The sequence below is a fragment of the Armigeres subalbatus genome, chromosome 3 (assembly GCF_024139115.2).
Source record: "Armigeres subalbatus isolate Guangzhou_Male chromosome 3, GZ_Asu_2, whole genome shotgun sequence".
Taxonomy (NCBI): Eukaryota; Metazoa; Arthropoda; class Insecta; order Diptera; family Culicidae; genus Armigeres; species Armigeres subalbatus.
Genome location: NC_085141.1, coordinates 323,256,377 through 323,273,992, shown reverse-complemented (window position 1 = coordinate 323,273,992; position 17,616 = coordinate 323,256,377). Strand labels below are relative to the sequence as shown.

The 17,616-nt window shown below is 36.7% G+C and overlaps 1 protein-coding gene across 3 annotated transcripts in view; it reads left to right on the top strand.

The window, feature by feature from the left end:
• The first annotated feature begins 3,341 nt into the window (after window positions 1–3,341).
• The window catches only part of LOC134225484 (neuropeptide SIFamide receptor-like), a 734,184-nt gene continuing 719,909 nt past the window's right edge, over window positions 3,342–17,616 (top strand). For all 3 annotated transcript variants that reach the window (XM_062705590.1, XM_062705591.1, XM_062705589.1), the window contains exons 1-2: window positions 3,342–4,213; window positions 16,545–17,179. The gene's annotated coding sequence lies outside the window, so the exon portion shown is untranslated. The remainder of the gene's footprint in view (window positions 4,214–16,544; window positions 17,180–17,616) is intronic.

Here is a 17,616-nt window from a genome sequence, read left to right as displayed (position 1 = left end):
GGGCGTCCATTTCAAGTTTTTAGACTTCGTTTTTAAAAGTTCTGAAAGGGCAGAGGTTGTCCGCCGATAATAATTGCACATACCTAAAAACCTATGGAGTTTCGTAATGGATGTTGGCCGTTCGTACTCGACTATCGGTTTTATCTTCTCGGGATTAACCCGTAATCCTTGAGAAGAGAGAATATAGCCAAGAAAAGGGATCTCCGCGAGACAGAAATGACATTTCTCCAACTTAATGGTCAACTTCGCCTCCCGAAGACGCCTCGCAACCTCCTCGAGCAACCGTATGTGATCTTCGTATGTCTCTGTCACTTTGATGATGTCATCTAAGTAGACAAAGACATACGGTTCCAGCGCACCCTGACCTAAAACTCGGTTTATCAACCTTGCCAGCGTTGCTGGACTGTTGACTAAACCGAATGGAAGGCGGGTGAACTGGAACATCCCCTTCCCTTGCCCACTGAACGAACAATACTTCCGTGATTGCTTTGCGAGCGGAATCTGTAAAAATATGCTTCCGAGAGATCAATTGTCGAAAGATAATGCGCTCAGGGCAATCTACTCAGTATTCGTCCAGGGTGCGGAAGGGGATAAGCGTCACGTACGGTTCGCTCGTTGAGCTTACGAGCGTCAATGCACAAACGTATTGCTCCAGATGGTTTTCGTACGGGAATGATATTTAGGGACCTGTCGGAGTTTGATTCTTCGATGATCCCTCGGTCGAGCAATCTTTCTAACTCCGAGAATAATCCCTCTTGAATTTTTGGTGAATTTGGATAGGGATACAACATGACGGGCTTAGAATTCTTGAATTCATCTTTGAATAGTTGTTTAGTTTGCTCTAAACTTCTTGTTCTGCAAAAGTTAGAGCTACTTTGGGTGTTTCGAGGCTCGTCGTTAAGTCGGGCGAGCAATAGTTTATGATAGTATAGATTCCGAAGACTCGCCAGAAGTCCATGCCGTATATGCATTCTTTGGTCAGCTCCGGAGCTACCAAAGTAGAGAGTACCCTGGTTTTTCCTTTGAAGGTGTAAGGCATGAGTACTTCGCCGAGAATTTCTAACGGAGATCCATCTGCCGTTTGTAGCTCAACTGGATTCGTTGGTTCTCGAATTTGTATCCGTCGGAATTTGTCGAACAGGCATTGACCTCGACATCGAAGATATTGATCTTGACATGGGGTCGATCGTTGTGAAAATTGTGGAGAGTGATTTTATGAATTTGAGATGAAGACGTTTCTTCTTCTGGTCTATCTGACTTAATTTCGTAGAAACTACTTAGCTCAGTTAACCAGTTCATAAATTCGTCTTCATTCTGTGTATTAGGTAGCTCCTGCGCCTTTAGAACTTCCTCAACTGGTTGTTTAAACAATATGGACAGTTCTTTCTGGTGAAGCCTTTAAAGGCAGACGCATCGCAGAACACTCTGCGCGGTAAAGGACAATCCGCAAGGTCATGTTCTTCTCCACAATTGAAGCATTCTCTCTCTTCAGGAGGAGAATAATTGGCAACCATCTTCAAAATAGCACTGGGGGCACTCGACCCTGCCAGTGTTTTTTTTTGGTGAGTTTACGGTCTTCATTCCCTTTTCAAGGAGTTTTGAATCGACTTTTGCATTTGAACCTTGAACCCTGGCGATCCCTTTGCTCCATTAGCATTGGATTTGCCTATTCTTGCGAATTGTCTGGAGGTGTTCCCCGAATCTGGGGTTTTGCTACTAAAGTAGAAAGTTCTGGTGTTGGAAGGTCCGGCTCCCCAGTGAATATTGCACATGTTTCCCGTTTGATGTTTCCAAATGCTCTCGAGAAAGCATAATACAGGCCTTTTCCAAACTTTTTATATTATTCTGTTTACTTTTGTTGAAGTGAGAGATTGAGTATTTTCTGAGAAATGCCCCTCTGTGAAGTACCAGAGCGAGATTTCTTTTCATCTTAATTGAACTGGTGAAAATCTAAGTAACTGAGAAATTTCAATTTTAATCTCATCCAGTGATTTATCATCACTGGGGAGACCTTTCAAGACGACTTTGAAAAATCGCTCAGTTTTGCCGTCGTGCGTGAATAATTTATGCCGCTTCTCAGTTAAATACTGAAGAAGACGTTTGCGATCGTCAAAGGATCCCGGCAAAACGCGGAGGTCACCCTTCCTGGCAATCTGAAATGAAACCTTGATCCCCTGAAGGTTACTCAAAATCTTATTCCGATAGCCAGAAAACTCAGCAACAGATACCATTAATCAAATCAAACTGATTGCTCAGTTACATAGAAGAAGAATTAATTTGAATGTTTGACTAAGAAGGAATATCTGAAGTCTCTAGCTTCCTTCTATTTTTTCCGCGCTTGAAACCTTGTTTCTTAGAAGGAAGTGGAGAATTCAGAGACTCACTCTTCCTCTTGTTTTTATTAATGCTCATTGCTGAGCGTGGAGACGTGACCTACTAAGAGGTTTTTTTTCCAGAACGGTGTCCCTGCAGGATTATAACCGCTTGTCGGAAATTAATTCCGGAAACGGATCCAACGTAAAACGAAGGCACGGATCCAAGCAAAGATCGTAACGGGATCAGTAGGTACAAATAGCACTGAGAAGCACTTAGAGAAAGTTTAATTTGGAATAATGTTTAACGGTACTGCTACCACATTATAGCGTATGATTGCTTGATTTGATTATGCTGGATATCGACATTATTGAAATCGAATGCAATGCATTTTAGAGTCAGACTAACAGAACTATTTGAAATGGTTTAAATCATTCTTTAAAAATAATTCCAAAAAAGCATACAACAAGGAAACTTTTTTGTATTTTACATAGCCCACGAATATATTGGCAATACAAAATGGACATATATCCAGAACGAGGCAGGTGATTGTTCACTATAATTTACTACCTTTTCATGAAATCATCTGCTCAAGAGTACTCCAACTCAATACGTTTTCATATTATGCACATTCTTGATTCAATCAAGCGTTTCCATACGAACCCATATGCAACAAGTGGTTCACATTGCTTAGTACTATGTACCTTGAGGAGAAAGCCGAGAGCAGAACTGAGAAAACAAAGAACTATCTCCCCTATCTGCACGTGCTTTCAGTGTTTTTCTCCAGCAAGTCATTCATTAATTTCACGCGAGAACCACAACAAACCACCCCTTAAAAAAGGTGAGCATGCGCTTTTCCACCCAACCGGCTAAAATCTCGCGAGATTCGTATGCCAAGTGCAAGCTCCACCGTATCCAGAATTTTTGGCGCGCGAATTGGGGCGCTACTCTCCAAAGCACAACTGCCGGACCGTCGACGAACGGTTTGTTCGCGCGAAGTCAGTCACCGTGAAACGCACCAGCGGGAAGGATGCTGGCTCGATACCACGGTACGGGTTTCATCCCCGTTCTAGCCTGAACGAAATCGAATCCGTTCGATCGGACGGACCGTACTTTGCGTTGGGACTTATCCGTGCACCGGGATTCAGTCTTCATCTTGACGCGACGCGATTCGGACGCTGGTTCGGGAAGATTGATCCGTTGAATGTTCTCCGGCACCGGGCAATCCATTGTCTGTAGTTTGCCACACTGATCTTGAGCTTTGCCCCGAGCCGTTTACCCGCTTGGATATTGATGGGTCAATCCGATACGATTATTGTGTAAAGCCATGTGGCCGCGGGTATTGTTGTTCGTTCGGGGATTTGTGATGTAAAGATGATTGCGGCCGTTCGTTCACTCGTTTTTCTCGTCGTATTCATGTCGCCGACGATTATTGTGCGCGAAAGAAACGGGTCGCAATCGTTGATGACCCTTAATCTGGAGTGATTGGGGGCACTATTGTGAGTGATTTGGCGTGTGCTCGTTGGAATGGAATAACTACGTTGAAGGGGATTTTGCAAACGGTGTTTATCGAAGGCGCAAATAGTGTTTTGCGTAGATATCACGTGCCAGATGCCCATTGAGGAGAAGCGAAGAAGGAAGGAATGTGATTACATGCAAATGCTATAATGCAATTGATGCAATGCAACTGAAGTTCCGTCTCTCTAATTGTAGCGCGTTTGATGTTGTTTGTCAAGTTCATCAAAAAATTGTGAAGGTAGCGGGATTTCCAGCTGTAACTGTGTGAATCTAAAGAGGATACTGGGAAGCATTGAAAGAAATACAATTGAAATCAAATAATTAAATGTGATAAGTGTTTAGTGTTAATTATAATCAAATTTCAAGGAAACGATTGAATGAGGTGAGGGTTATGATGCTTTAGTATAGTAGTTTCACCTAATAAGCTTTATTTTGCACAATATTATTTGAAAAACTTGAAAAACTCCTACAGGTTGAGGAAATATCGTAGTTAGTTAGTAGTCGTGAACTTATTTAAACAACTTTTGGGAACAGATCATATTTATCTACACATTATCACATATTTATGTGAATGGATGCTCATAGGGGTCATTTGGCGTACGATAACGTATGTTTTTTTTTTTTAAATAACTGACCTCGAAGACGCAAAAAAGTTAATTGTCATGATGTATAAAAAAGTGTTACGCTGAATGCTGCCAGGTCATTATAACATGAAACCATGTTTTCGGTTACACTTTGAAGTAATTTCAAGTTTTACTTTCCAATATATTGGCCAGCATTTTTGTATTGTGTTTTAGTTTCTATTTTTTTTATTCTGTCATTATTGTTTAATCGACACATCTATCTAATTTTGATTTTAGGATTTCTTAATTCCGATTGAATTATTCGATTTTGATAATATTTGGATTGGTATTTTGATAATATACTTTTTGGTAGTTGGTTGGTAAATTTAATTTGACTATTTTTTTTGTATTTCATTTTTACATTTTTGAATTTTTAGATTTCAGAACTTGTGTAACGGTCTCTACGATAGAAGAGCGAAAATGAAGCATTTTATCACATATAGACCTCACAGTTTCCACAAGCTCCTGTAGATCACCATATAACCATATTACGCCCAGTTGGCCTATGTTTGTTGCAATCACTAGCCGTTCGGGACTCGCACTGTTCTAAAAAGCCAAACACATTAAGTAAAGGTGAGATATCCTTTCAGTCGGAAAGGCTCTCCAAGCTTTTTTCAGAAAATACATCACATGTGGGCATGTGGCCCATTGATTAGCGTTAATAGGCTGAATGTTAAACTGCAGATAAAGAAAATGTCATACACAGCACCATAAAAAAAAATACCTTCATTCTACAAAACAAGTTGGGATTTGCCGAGATTCAACTGAAATTTATGAATTATTAATTTCGGAAGATGGGTTGACCAATAACTATCATGTCAACGTACTTTTTACGCTACCAAAAATGTTGACCGAATTCAATATTTTTTTCATGCTCTGATTAGCTGATATGCCCTCCTCTGATTAGTAGAATAGGCTTCAGTAAAATTCAATTCTGAAAAGTTTGCTTTCCGGACTATTTACTATATTTTGATATTTCCAATTAATTGGAAGGAGGAGGTCGACAGGAGGATTTTTTTTGGCTTTTTCCAGTCTTATGTATTCAAAACGATTAGTTTTTACGTTTCGCTCTTTTATTTTGGCCTTTTGTAAGGGTCCGTTTCGGCAGACAGTTTCACCCTTGACAGTTATTCTGTATATGAATTATAAATTATAAATTATAAATTATAAATTATAAATTATAAATTATAAATTATAAATTATAAATTATAAATTATGAATTATAAATTATAAATTATAAATTATAAATTATAAATTATAAAATTATAAATTATAAATTATAAATTATAAATTATAAATTATAAATTATAAATTATAAATTATAAATTATAAATTATAAATTATAAATTATAAATTATAAATTATAAATTATAAATTATAAATTATAAATTATAAATTATAAATTATAAATTATAAATTATAAATTATAAATTATAAATTATAAATTATAAATTATAAATTATAAATTATAAATTATAAATTATAAATTATAAATTATAAATTATAAATTATAAATTATAAATTATAAATTATAAATTATAAATTATAAATTATAAATTATAAATTATAAATTATAAATTATAAATTATAAATTATAAATTATAAATTATAAATTATAAATTATAAATTATAAATTATAAATTATAAATTATAAATTATAAATTATAAATTATAAATTATAAATTATAAATTATAAATTATAAATTATTTTGTTTCTCCTTTTCATAAGTTTGTTTGACTACTCACCACCATCGCTTAACTTTATATAAGTCGGATCATCACCGCTTTACTCGATTTAATTACCCTTTCCCGTCAAAAATTGTATCTCGTTTTATTGTCTTAGTCGATTCTTTTGCTTATTTAAGGTCCAAAGAACCCATATTTGTTGAAGCCTCTAACTATTTTAAAAATCGAAAACAAAACCCGAAAAAGTGCTGCACGTGTGAACCGGTCTGAAAAATTCACCCAATGTTTGTTCAAAGTCGGACAAATGTTTGGCCAATCTTGAAAAACAGCACTTTTTCGATTTTTTTGTTTTAAATTTTAAAAACACTTAGAGGCGTCAAAAAATATGGGCTCTTTGGGAAAGTTGACCTTAAATAGAATAAAGAAATGATTGAGATAATAAAAATTTTTGACGGGAAAGATCAATTGGGGTCTCATTACACATCGTTGGTAGTTTCGAAGCCATTCATTCACGTATCGGTATTGAAGAAATGAAACAAAACAAAATTGGTATTAGTAGATGTTATTTCATTGACTATGATGGTTTGTTGGCTTTTTTAGTTTATTGTTATTCGGGTCTTCATATGTGTGACTGACCATAGTTGTCATGTGATGCATTTTTTAAATTTATTTATTTATCCAACGATTTTTACTGATCAATTTCTATTTATATATGTTTTTTTGTAAGTGTTGTGTTTGGTTGTTATATACCCGGGTAGAAGAAAACAGCAAAATAATATCAAATTTTACTATTAATATATGATAATATTTACTATGAATATATAACTGAATGAAAAATCTTATATTAGTTTGATATAGTTGCCAAGATAGCAAAAATAATAACAGTCATTGCTCTAGCAAATAATTCCTTATAGACTTTATTAGACCTTATAGACTTATTAGACCTTATAGAACCTTATAGACTCCGAAACTACTAAACCGATTGACATGAGAATTTGTATGCAGAGGTTTTTGGGGCCGGGGAAGGTTCTTAAGATGGTTCGAGACCTCTCCCCCTTAGGAAGGCGGGGGGGCTCCCATACAAATGAAACTCAAATTCCTTCAAAACTCGAGAATTAGTCATGCAAATGGAACCATATCTGTCATGAGGAGCTTTTGGAAGGGAAGATATTTTTCTGTGGGGGGTTTCTGAAAATGGGGCTTCCATACGAATACATAACTCGAGAACTAATCAGCGAATAAATTAATTTTAGGCGAAATGAAGTTCGTCGGGTCTGCTAGTAACATATCTTCTTCTCTAGTCCCAAGCAAACATCTGTTGGTTCCCTGTGCAAGACAGCTGATCTGGTCATAATGGAGTAGCAACTACGAGCAGCCAATCAAGCTCAAGCTGCTAGTAACATATCTTCTTCTTCTTCTTCTCTTATATATAAAAATGAAATGGTCTGTGTTCGTATCCGCATAACTCGAAAACGGCTGGATGGATTTTTTTCATTTCTTCAGCAGAAACATTCGTTATAGTTTCCGACGGGTTTATATGATATTTCCTCATGCGAAAATCACAAATAAGGTTGAGGAAATCGTGAAATAAGAAAATTAAGAATCGTATAGGAGTTTCGCATGGGCAGTTCACAACGCGAATTTTCGCCTACTATGCAGGACAACGTCTGCCGGGTCGACTATTCTATAATAAAAATGAAATGAACTGTGTTCGTATCCGCATAACTCGAAAACTGCTGGATGGATTTTCTTCATTCCTTCAGCATTACATTCGTAATAGTTTCCGACGGGTTTATATGATATTTCCTTAGTCGAAAATCATTAGTAAAGTTGAGTAAGTCGTGAAAAACTAAAATAAAGATTCGTATGGGCAGTTAACAACGCCCAACATTTTCGTCTGCTATGCAGGACAACGTCTGCCGGGTCGACTAGTAAATAATAAATTTCACTATTATAACAAAACTTGTGGTTGGGATGCTATACCACAGAGAACGGACATGGATGCTAGAACAAAATTTCGTTTAAAACGTGTGTAAAGATTTAAATCGCACCTCAGCGCCGCTAACGCAGGCTGCCCGACATAAAAACTCAATTTCACTAAGCGATGGCGTTGGTATACACTACACAAACAATGTGGAGGAGCGAGCCTAGGAACAATTCGGAATGAACACTAGCGCTGAAAAGCAAAACACGGCAAATTTTATCATATTCATCAGCACACTAGCACCGCGCAACGGAGGCATAACGAAATACTTTTTTAACCAGTACAAACTTTTACACAACCACGCGAATGAAGATGAACGTCTTTTCTCTGTGGCTTTACTAGGTTTAACTAGTTTATTTGTGGACGCAGTAGCGCCCGTGGCAAGTGTTTTTTTTTAATATGAACGGTTCATTAATTCATGCATAAAAAAAATCAAAATTTTCAACGTCTGTTGTCTGTGATTTATTCATCAAATGGTGTGTCTGGTTGTCTAAGGTTGTCTTTGCTTTTGTTTTCTGCATCTGATTGTAAAAAAGAATTGAAGTGTCGAATATAGTCTACACTCAAACTGACGCGCTATAACACTCCTGCCTCAACACAAGCAGATCACTCGTTCTCTGCTGAATCAGTTGAACTGAAGTGTCAATTTTTGTTTTGTGAGAATTTCCCCGCGTGCTGCGTCTGGTTGACTAGTCACCGGACACGGAAGAAAAAAAGTACTAAAAATTGAGTATTTTTAAACTTACTTTTGAGCTATTTTTTCTCTTCTCTTTCATCCACTCTTTCTTTCCAACGACGCCAGTTCAATACGGGAAGCCAATTTTGAGTTTTATTACCTGAGGTCGAAATTGAGTGAATTAAACTTACATTTGGGTAAATAAATTTTCCGTTGGGTACTTTTTTAACATGGGAGTAAAGGCAAACTACTTCGACCCTACTTACTCAATTTTGGCTTCCCGTACGGATGTTCGAGGTTGGGTGAATTAAACTCACTATTGGGTAGTTTATTTCTTCCGTGGAGAGACAAACGGGGCTATTATATCAAGACAAAATTTTCAAAACGACTTAACTGCTTTTGTAAACAAAGATTCAAACGACGACTTGACGAATCTCATAGCTCTCCCACGCTAACTAACACCATCAATAGGTAGATGAAGGTTTCTGCTACCTGTTGATGGTGTAGGTTTGCGTACACTGAAAACAATTTACACGCTCATGCTACTGTTTTCACACGTGAATTTTCACTACTTGAAAAGCATACCAATGTAACGTGTAAATCCAGTGCCATACGTCAAAAACTGAAACGTCCAATGTTATAGAATTCAATGAAGAAACGAAATGAAAAACACGTTTAATTTCTATGGAATGCTTTTCCCCGGAATAGCAGATGCATATCGTGTACTTTTTATCGCTTATCAAAAGTAAATAACAAATCGATGATACTAATAAAACAGTTGTAAGCTGCCGATTTAAACAACATAATTATTTATTTACAAAGAAAAAATATTTGTTTCCACATCCTTATTCTCTATTTTTTCTCTGATACATAGTTCATTTGATTCCGGCAAGCTAATTCCGGTTTATTACTGGATGTTACCATATTGAGGTTTTCAAATTGCACCATTCAGGAGTTGGCAAATTATAATGTATTCATCGTCTATCAGCGCAAAAAATGTCCGATTATGAAGCTTTGATAAATCTGTAAATTGAATTATGGCATGCAATAAACTTTAGATAAAACTTCATATCAAAACTTACTTCACATGTATATTTGCAATTGAAGCTTGGTAAAATAACAACTATGAAAAATAACTATTGAAAAAAAATCGTGATTTGACGATATACTGATTCTGAACAGACACTTTTTGTCGGCGTCATATTGTTTATATTCACCACAATTCATGCTATATAAAATGATGTTCAAAACACGTTATAATGACTGGTATTTTCCAGTGATATAAATTCATGTTCATTTGTTGTGACTTTAACGTGAATAGCTATCGGAAGTCTCGGTTGATAATGCACGTTCGATTAACATGAAAATGAACATTGGACAAACGTGTAACATATTTTCAGTGTAGGAGAGCTATCAGATACGTCAAATCGTCGTTTGAATCTTTGTTTACAAAAGCAGATAAGTCGTTTTGAAAATTTTGTCAATAAACAGTCAATAAGGCATACATTTAGGCTGAGTCCTAAATCTTCAATGGAAATTGACATTTTAAGCGCCTGAACATTGACCTTTTTTATATACAACAGCAAAACACACGCGACTGAAAAAGTTCTCACTCTTTATCGATCATGTTTCTCCCGGCTTGATATACACGCAAGTGTAAGCGCTCGCAAGTGTGAATCGATACACTTCTCTTTATAGGTAAGAGCTCCACACATTTCAAGGTAAAGAGTGAGAAATGACCAACTCTGGACAAAATATCAAAGACACAAAACGTCGAATAAACAAATTTTAAAAATCTTTAATACAATCTAACTGATCGAGACAAAATGTTTCTTGAAAGCTCAGTAGCTTTGTTGCAAGAGGTTTGGAAGACTTCTTTAAGAGACTTGGAAGCCTTTTTTCAAGAGGCTTGAGAGCCTCCTTTCAGGAGACTTGGAAGCCTCCTTTCACGCTCCTTTCAAAAGGATTGGGATTTTCCTTTCAAGAGGCTCGGAAGCCTGTTTTCGAAAGGCTAGGAAGCCTATCTTCAAAGGGCTGGGAAGCCTCCATGCTTGGATGCCTACATTCAAGGCTCGGAAGGGAATGGCTCGGATGCCTACATTCAAGAGGCTTGGAAGCCTTCTTTCAAGAGGTTCGAAAGCCTTCTTTCAAGAAGCTCTGAAGTCTCCTTTCAAGAGGCTCGAAAGCCTCCTTTCAAGAGGCTCGGAGTGCTTCTTTCAACAGGCTCAGAATTCTTCTTTCAAGCGGCTCGGAAGCCTCCTTTTAAGAGGCTCGAAACCTAGAAAGCCTACTTTCAAGAGGCTCTATTTAAGAGGCTTGAAAGCCTCCCTTCAATAGACTTGGGTGCCTCCTTTAAAAATGTTCAGAAGCCTTCTTTTAAGAGGCTTAGAATTTTTCTTTCAAGAGGCTTGGATGCCACCATTCAAGAGGTTCCGAACATCATTTCAAGAGGATCGTAAACCTAGTTTCAAAAGGTTCGCAAGCCTACTTGCAATAGGCTCGGAAGTCTCGTTTCAAGATGCTTAGAATTCTCCTTTCAAGAGGCTCGCAAGCCTTTCAAGGCTCGGAGAGCTCCTTTCAAGGGGCTCGGAAACCTTCTTTCAAGGGGCTCGGAAGCCTTCTTTCAAGAGGCTTGTAAACCTGTCTTCAAGAAGCTCGTAAGCCTCTTTTCAGAAAGCTCGGAGGCCTACTTTCAAGAGGCTTGGGAGTCTCCCTGCAAGAGACTTGGAAGCCTCCTTTAAAAATGCTCAGACGCCACCTTTTAAAAGGCTTGAATGTCTTCTTTCATGAGGCTCGAAAGTCTGCTTTCAAGCTGCTCGGAGAGTTCTTTTCAAGAGGCTCGAAAACCTTCTTTAAAGAGGCTTAGAAGCCTTGTTCCAAGAAACTCAGAAGCCTCCTTTTAAGAAGTTCGGAAGCCTCTTTTAAGGAGGCTCGAAAGCCTACTTACAAACGGTTCGGAAGCCTTCTTTCAAGAGTTTCGGAATTATTCTTTCGAGTGGCTTGAAAACCTCCTTTCAAGGGGCTGAGAAGCGTCCTTTCAACATGCTCAGAAGCCTTTTTTCAAAAGGCTCGAAAAGCTCCAAAAGTCTTTAAAGTATTGTAGGAAGCTTGATGTATGAACGTTATTTGAATTGAAAAGTTTCACGAAATAACGAACATTTCAGACAACTTTTTGGAGAACCATATATCCCGTTAGTTTTCAGGTCCGTTTTGCATATATCTTGAGAGCTGATTTTTATTTACGAAAAAAATATAGGGGGTACCTAAATAAATAAAAAAGTTCAAAGGGCTACTACTAAAGAAAAAGGTTGAGAACCGCTGATGTAGAAGAAGCGATTTTTAATTGAGCGAAAGTGGGGTAAAACGGTCCTTCAAAAATTAATGTTAAAATATCACCAAAATAAAAATGCATTAATTTTGGCACTGACTAGCTTGAGCTTGAGCTTGATTGACTGCTCGTAGTTGCTACTCCATTATGACCAGATCAGCTGTTCTTGCACAGGGAACCAACAGATGTTTGCTTGGGACTAGCACACATCTTCAATGTACAAGTACTGGTGATCTCATTTGTTAGGTCATACTGGCGCCTGCCACGTCAGAATGCAAGTCAATGTAGGGAAGGGGAGGAAATGATGATGCAATCACTCGCCCACTGCAAGCCGAATATACCTCTGCACTTGCCACGAGTTCATGCGGAATTTGTTGGAATTTCTGGGTTAGGTTGGAGAGGCAGAGGTCCGTTTTGGTTAACGAGCTGCCAATGTGATAGATAGGAGAAGGTAACTGATGGAATTTCTAATTGGATGTAGGAAACGAGCTCTATAGTTCATTTCCAATTCTAGCAGATTACTGTTAGAATACTCAAGTTGAAGGTATAGGAATAAAAATGGAAACGGTATGAAAGTCCATTTCCAGTTCTAGCGATTGCTAGAGCATGAGAAATATAGAGGAAGATACAAAGTAGGAGAATGGAACGGACCTGGGATTGAACCCACGACCTCCTGCGTATGAGGCAGAAGCAGTAGCCATATGACTACCAAGCCCGCTTATAAAAAAAATGCAATAATTTTGGCGGTGACTAACCGATTTTGTTTTAATTTTGCATGTTTTTTCTACTCAATTAGTACTTTATACCAAGTTGCTAATATGGTTATAACATTGTTTACTTTAGGAGAATTTTCGATAGAAAAATAGTCGTTTTTCGAACAAATCCTAAAAATTTCATCCAAATCCAAGAACATCGTGCAACGTCATTTGGGCTTTGTAAGACTAATACATCAATGTAAGCGATTCATAGTCGACTTTCTATAAACAAATTAGTGTATAAGTTAGAAGATGACGAGTTCTTCTTTAATCAGTAAAAAATCAAAGTTAGACTTCTATCTATCATTAGCTTCTCATACGCAATTTTGTCTGTAGTTCGAATTATCGTTAAACGAATAAATTTCATCAATAATGAGCATTTGTGGTTTTGAGGGAAAGTTATCAGGTAATCTAATTTTCTACTCTTTTACTTTTATCCGATGATGGTAAAGCAGACCCAAATAGTAATTTAAATAGGATGTAGTTTGTTAAAAATGCTTTCTATATACGTTCTTGGTTTTCTAAAGGTAATGTAAGGTAATTGAGGAAGGTAATTGAACCGTTTGTTTGAGAAACTGCATGTGTACACACCATTTGAAGAGCAATTATGAATTACTGCTTACAGTTTTCTGGAAGTGGAAGTGGAAGTACCCCAGGGTGTTGAGTTTTGCCAAAAACTATTGTTCTGTATCGAAGAAATCGATAAATTCGATGCCAATTTGTTCAGAAGCAGTTTTTTGTTGTTTTCTCAAAATTGTGTAAAGTGAATATATGTAGTTTTTCGAACAAATGATTCAATTTAGGGGGTTAGAAGCAGAGGGGTTAAAGTGACATTTTAGTCAAAATTGACTTGTCTACAGCAGATTCTCGAGATTTGCGGCATAAAAGCGCATAAAAAATTCTACTCATCAGCTTTTTTTTTTTCGTTGAAACCAAAAGTAAGCGCCAGATAGTCGCCTAAGAAAAACATACCGGCAGCAAACAAGCTACTTTGATAATTTTGAAAATTTTACCGCCACGTGCTATTTGTACTGCGGCTACATTTTTCAGATCTGTGGAAGCCTTGAAAATTGATCACGAAAGTAAAAAATGTGAAAATTCATAGAAAATTAGTAATTTTTTGACCTTTCATACAATTTGTATGGAGCAAAAAATACTGAAAAACTTTGCACCCGTTTTTCTCCCCTTTGCATTTGACCCCCTCATATATAACTCAGTGTTTTTATATTTGTATGTTTCTATGTATGTTCCAGCATAACTGACCGGTTTCAATCATATTTGGAACACACATTATTTACCTTGAGGAGACGACGATAGGGGGGATACACTGTAGAGAAAAGGGATGGTGAGGGGGAGGGGTATTCATAAAAAACCGAGCAATTTAGTTTAACTGTTGAACCCCTTGACCGATTTCCTTCAAATTCGGAACAAATATTCTTTGTCTTAATGAGACGACGATCGGGGGATAAGGGAAGCTCTTTGGAAAAAGGGGAAGGTGTGGAGGGAGGCGTATTGTTTAGTTATCGATCAAGTTATCAGTGTAACTTCTCAACCCTTTGACCGATTTCAACCAATTTCAGAACACACATTCTTTGTCTTAAGGAGAAAAGGAAAGGGGAATGCTCTTTGGAGAAGGGCGAGGATATACACTTTAGACATAATTCAAATACCCTATTATTTAGTTCTCAAGTAGGGGTCTCCAGTAGCCTTACGAGCAAAGGTGTAGGATTGCCAATCCGGAGATGGCGAGTTCGATTCTCGGTCTGGTCTAGGGTGTTTTCGGGTGGGAAACATTCTTGGCGAACATAGAAAAGCTTTCAATTAATAACTGAGGAAATGCTAATAGAATATTAAGTTGCAAAGCAGGTCAAGTTCCAGATGGAATGTAGAGCCATTGAAGAAGAAGAAGATAACTTTAAATCGCCCAGTTGCAAGCACACTCGTTACGTTCGGTTTTTAAATGTTTTCAATATGGCATTCCGTTGACACACAATGCATCTCTGTTTTTTTATTTTTATTTTTTCTTTTGATTTTTTTTTCACAAGAATAATCTTACTACTCGCTTCGCACATTTCACCAATCAATTCCCATGTCCCTATTCCCATTTTACAATTCTCGGTTGATTTTAAAATTATTTTGGGTTTTTAGAAGTGGAAGTGGAAGTCTTGATTTATACTTCTTGTCGTTTATCATTTCTCACTTTCCATCACTCAAAACTTTGTCATTTTGGGAAAAATCACGGTAATAAAGATAAAAAAATCGTTACTTTTTAATTCCATTTTTTCACTTTTCAATTATTGCTTTTCTTACTTTTTAGTTTATAATAATTCATGAATAAATCATGTGCTATAAACACGCCCTTGTCAAATTATGACAGCCACAGTCGAGCAAATCTGATAGACGCGTTTTGACCTGTATGCAAACTTTTTATTAAAATGTATGTTTTTCTACGAAAAAATGTAGTAGAGTTCAGTTTTTAGTAGCTTAGCACAATCATTATTAATTTGTTCTTCTAGACATATGTTAAGGTTATCGAGAAAATGTTTTTATCTAGTGAAAAAACCTTAGCGAAACGGAAGCCTAAATTTTATCAAAGGGGGAAAAAAACATTATTATTCGTTTGTAAATAAAAAATTGTTCTTAAGACAAAGTTTTGATTTTCTGTTTATAAATGGATATAGACTCTAGATATATTTGGAATTTTTGGCTTGAATGCCTTCAATATGGCTTTTAAAATATTAATTTTTGATCTAGCAGAAGTCCTAAATATTTAGCTTCGCTAGACCTATTAATTAGAACACCATTCATAGTGACAATATGTCTTCTGGAAGGTTTCAAATAAGAAGCTATTGGCTTATGTTGGAAAATTATAAGCTGAGTTTTGGAAGCATTTGGGAAAATTTTCATTTTAGCAAGTGGAAAAAATATCCAAACTTTTTTTTTGCAATCTGCTACATATGACATGAAGGCTTTGCCCTTTGGCGGAAAGGCCTATGTCATCTGCAAACAAAGATTTCGAATTTGGATAGTTTACCTGCATTGAAATGTACAGAGGAAAATTAAAATTTATCAGTTTTACAATCAAACCTTCATGCCAAACACTGTCAAATGCTTTCTTTATATCAAGAAGAGCTGCTCCAGTCGAATATCCTTCAGATTTGTCAAGTCGAATTAAATTCGTAACTCTTAATAACTGATGAGTGGTTGAATGCCCATGACGAAAACCAAATTGCTCATCAGCAAAGCCATTTATAGATGTTTTGATAATAAGTAGACCTAACATGGTGTCACTTTAAAAGTGTATCATTTTGCAGGACCTATGTATCTTGGTTCTGTGCCAGGCGCATGCAGGACGCTTGTTTTAGATGTCTCGAATTTGGTCTCATTCCTAAAAAATAACTCAAGGACGTCAGTCACGCAACAGAGCAGTGAAAATGATATTACCCGTAGCTTTTACAATCGAGGCTGCTGGTAATTTGCATCATTTTTTCCTTTTAGCTGCTTCGGTGTACTGCCAGAAGCTTTTAATATAATTCACTCTCGTTACCGTTGAAAATTAACATAAATTGTCCGCATATAGATAGCTGCACCATAAAGCATCATGTCGGGTGATAATAATATTTTAATTTCTTATGGTTTTCCTTTCATTTTCTTTTTGCAGGTCCAATCATTGCATTTGAGCACTACCAACCATTATGACATGGAAATGCGTAATACACCAACTGGCATCATAGACAGCAACGTCGAGTGGATGTATAATTGATTGAATTAATAATTTCGCTGCTCGAAAAATGAATAACCGAGTGCGGTACGCCTAGATGTGTTAAATGAGTGAAAATTGATACTTAATAATTATTGATAACGACCAAAAAAATTGTGTGAACAACAGTATGCTTTTATTTCCAATCGCATCCGTGAAGTCTGTGGAAAATCCTGTTTAAAAAAGTGTAAAATGAGATTATGTTTGATCAGCTGCAGAAGCTATAAATACAAAAGTGATAGTGCTGGATTGGTTATCACAGTGATTAATTATGCATAATTAAATACGAGAGTGTTGTAGAATGTAGCCGATTCTCAATTTAGATTTTAAAAACGAGTACGAATATATCGAAATTGAATTTCTAGCTTCATTGTTTCTCGGCTTGAAGTCTAAGAACAAAGTGTAGGACTGTAACTAGTGGATTGGGTTCGACGCAGAATATTCAACAAATGAAAAATCATCATAGAATGAACGGATGAAGTGAGAAAGAACAGCAAGCATAGATTCAGTGTTATAAAGTACAATCATAGACATGGGTAAGTTGATTTTGATATTTGGTGAATGTCAAATGCATGCCGTTTTGATTTGAATCCCGAACGGACACATATTTCGTAAATTGTTTTATTCATATGGAGATTTTTTCTTGACTTATGTTTCATGGGAAAGAGTTGATTGGCCGAAAACCATTTGCTCGAACAAACCATTAGGCCGAAACTAATCTGGTCAAAAGTCATTTGGCAGAATGAATCATCTGGCCGAATAGGTCATTTGGCCGAATACGAATTTTGTCCGAATAGGACATTTGGCTTAATAGGACATCTGTACGAATAGGACAATTGTCCGAATAGGACATTTGTCCGAATAGGACATTTGTCCGAATAGGACATTTGTCCGAATAGGACATTTGTCCGAATAGGACATTTGTCCGAATAGGACATTTGTCCGAATAGGACATTTGTCCGAATAGGACATT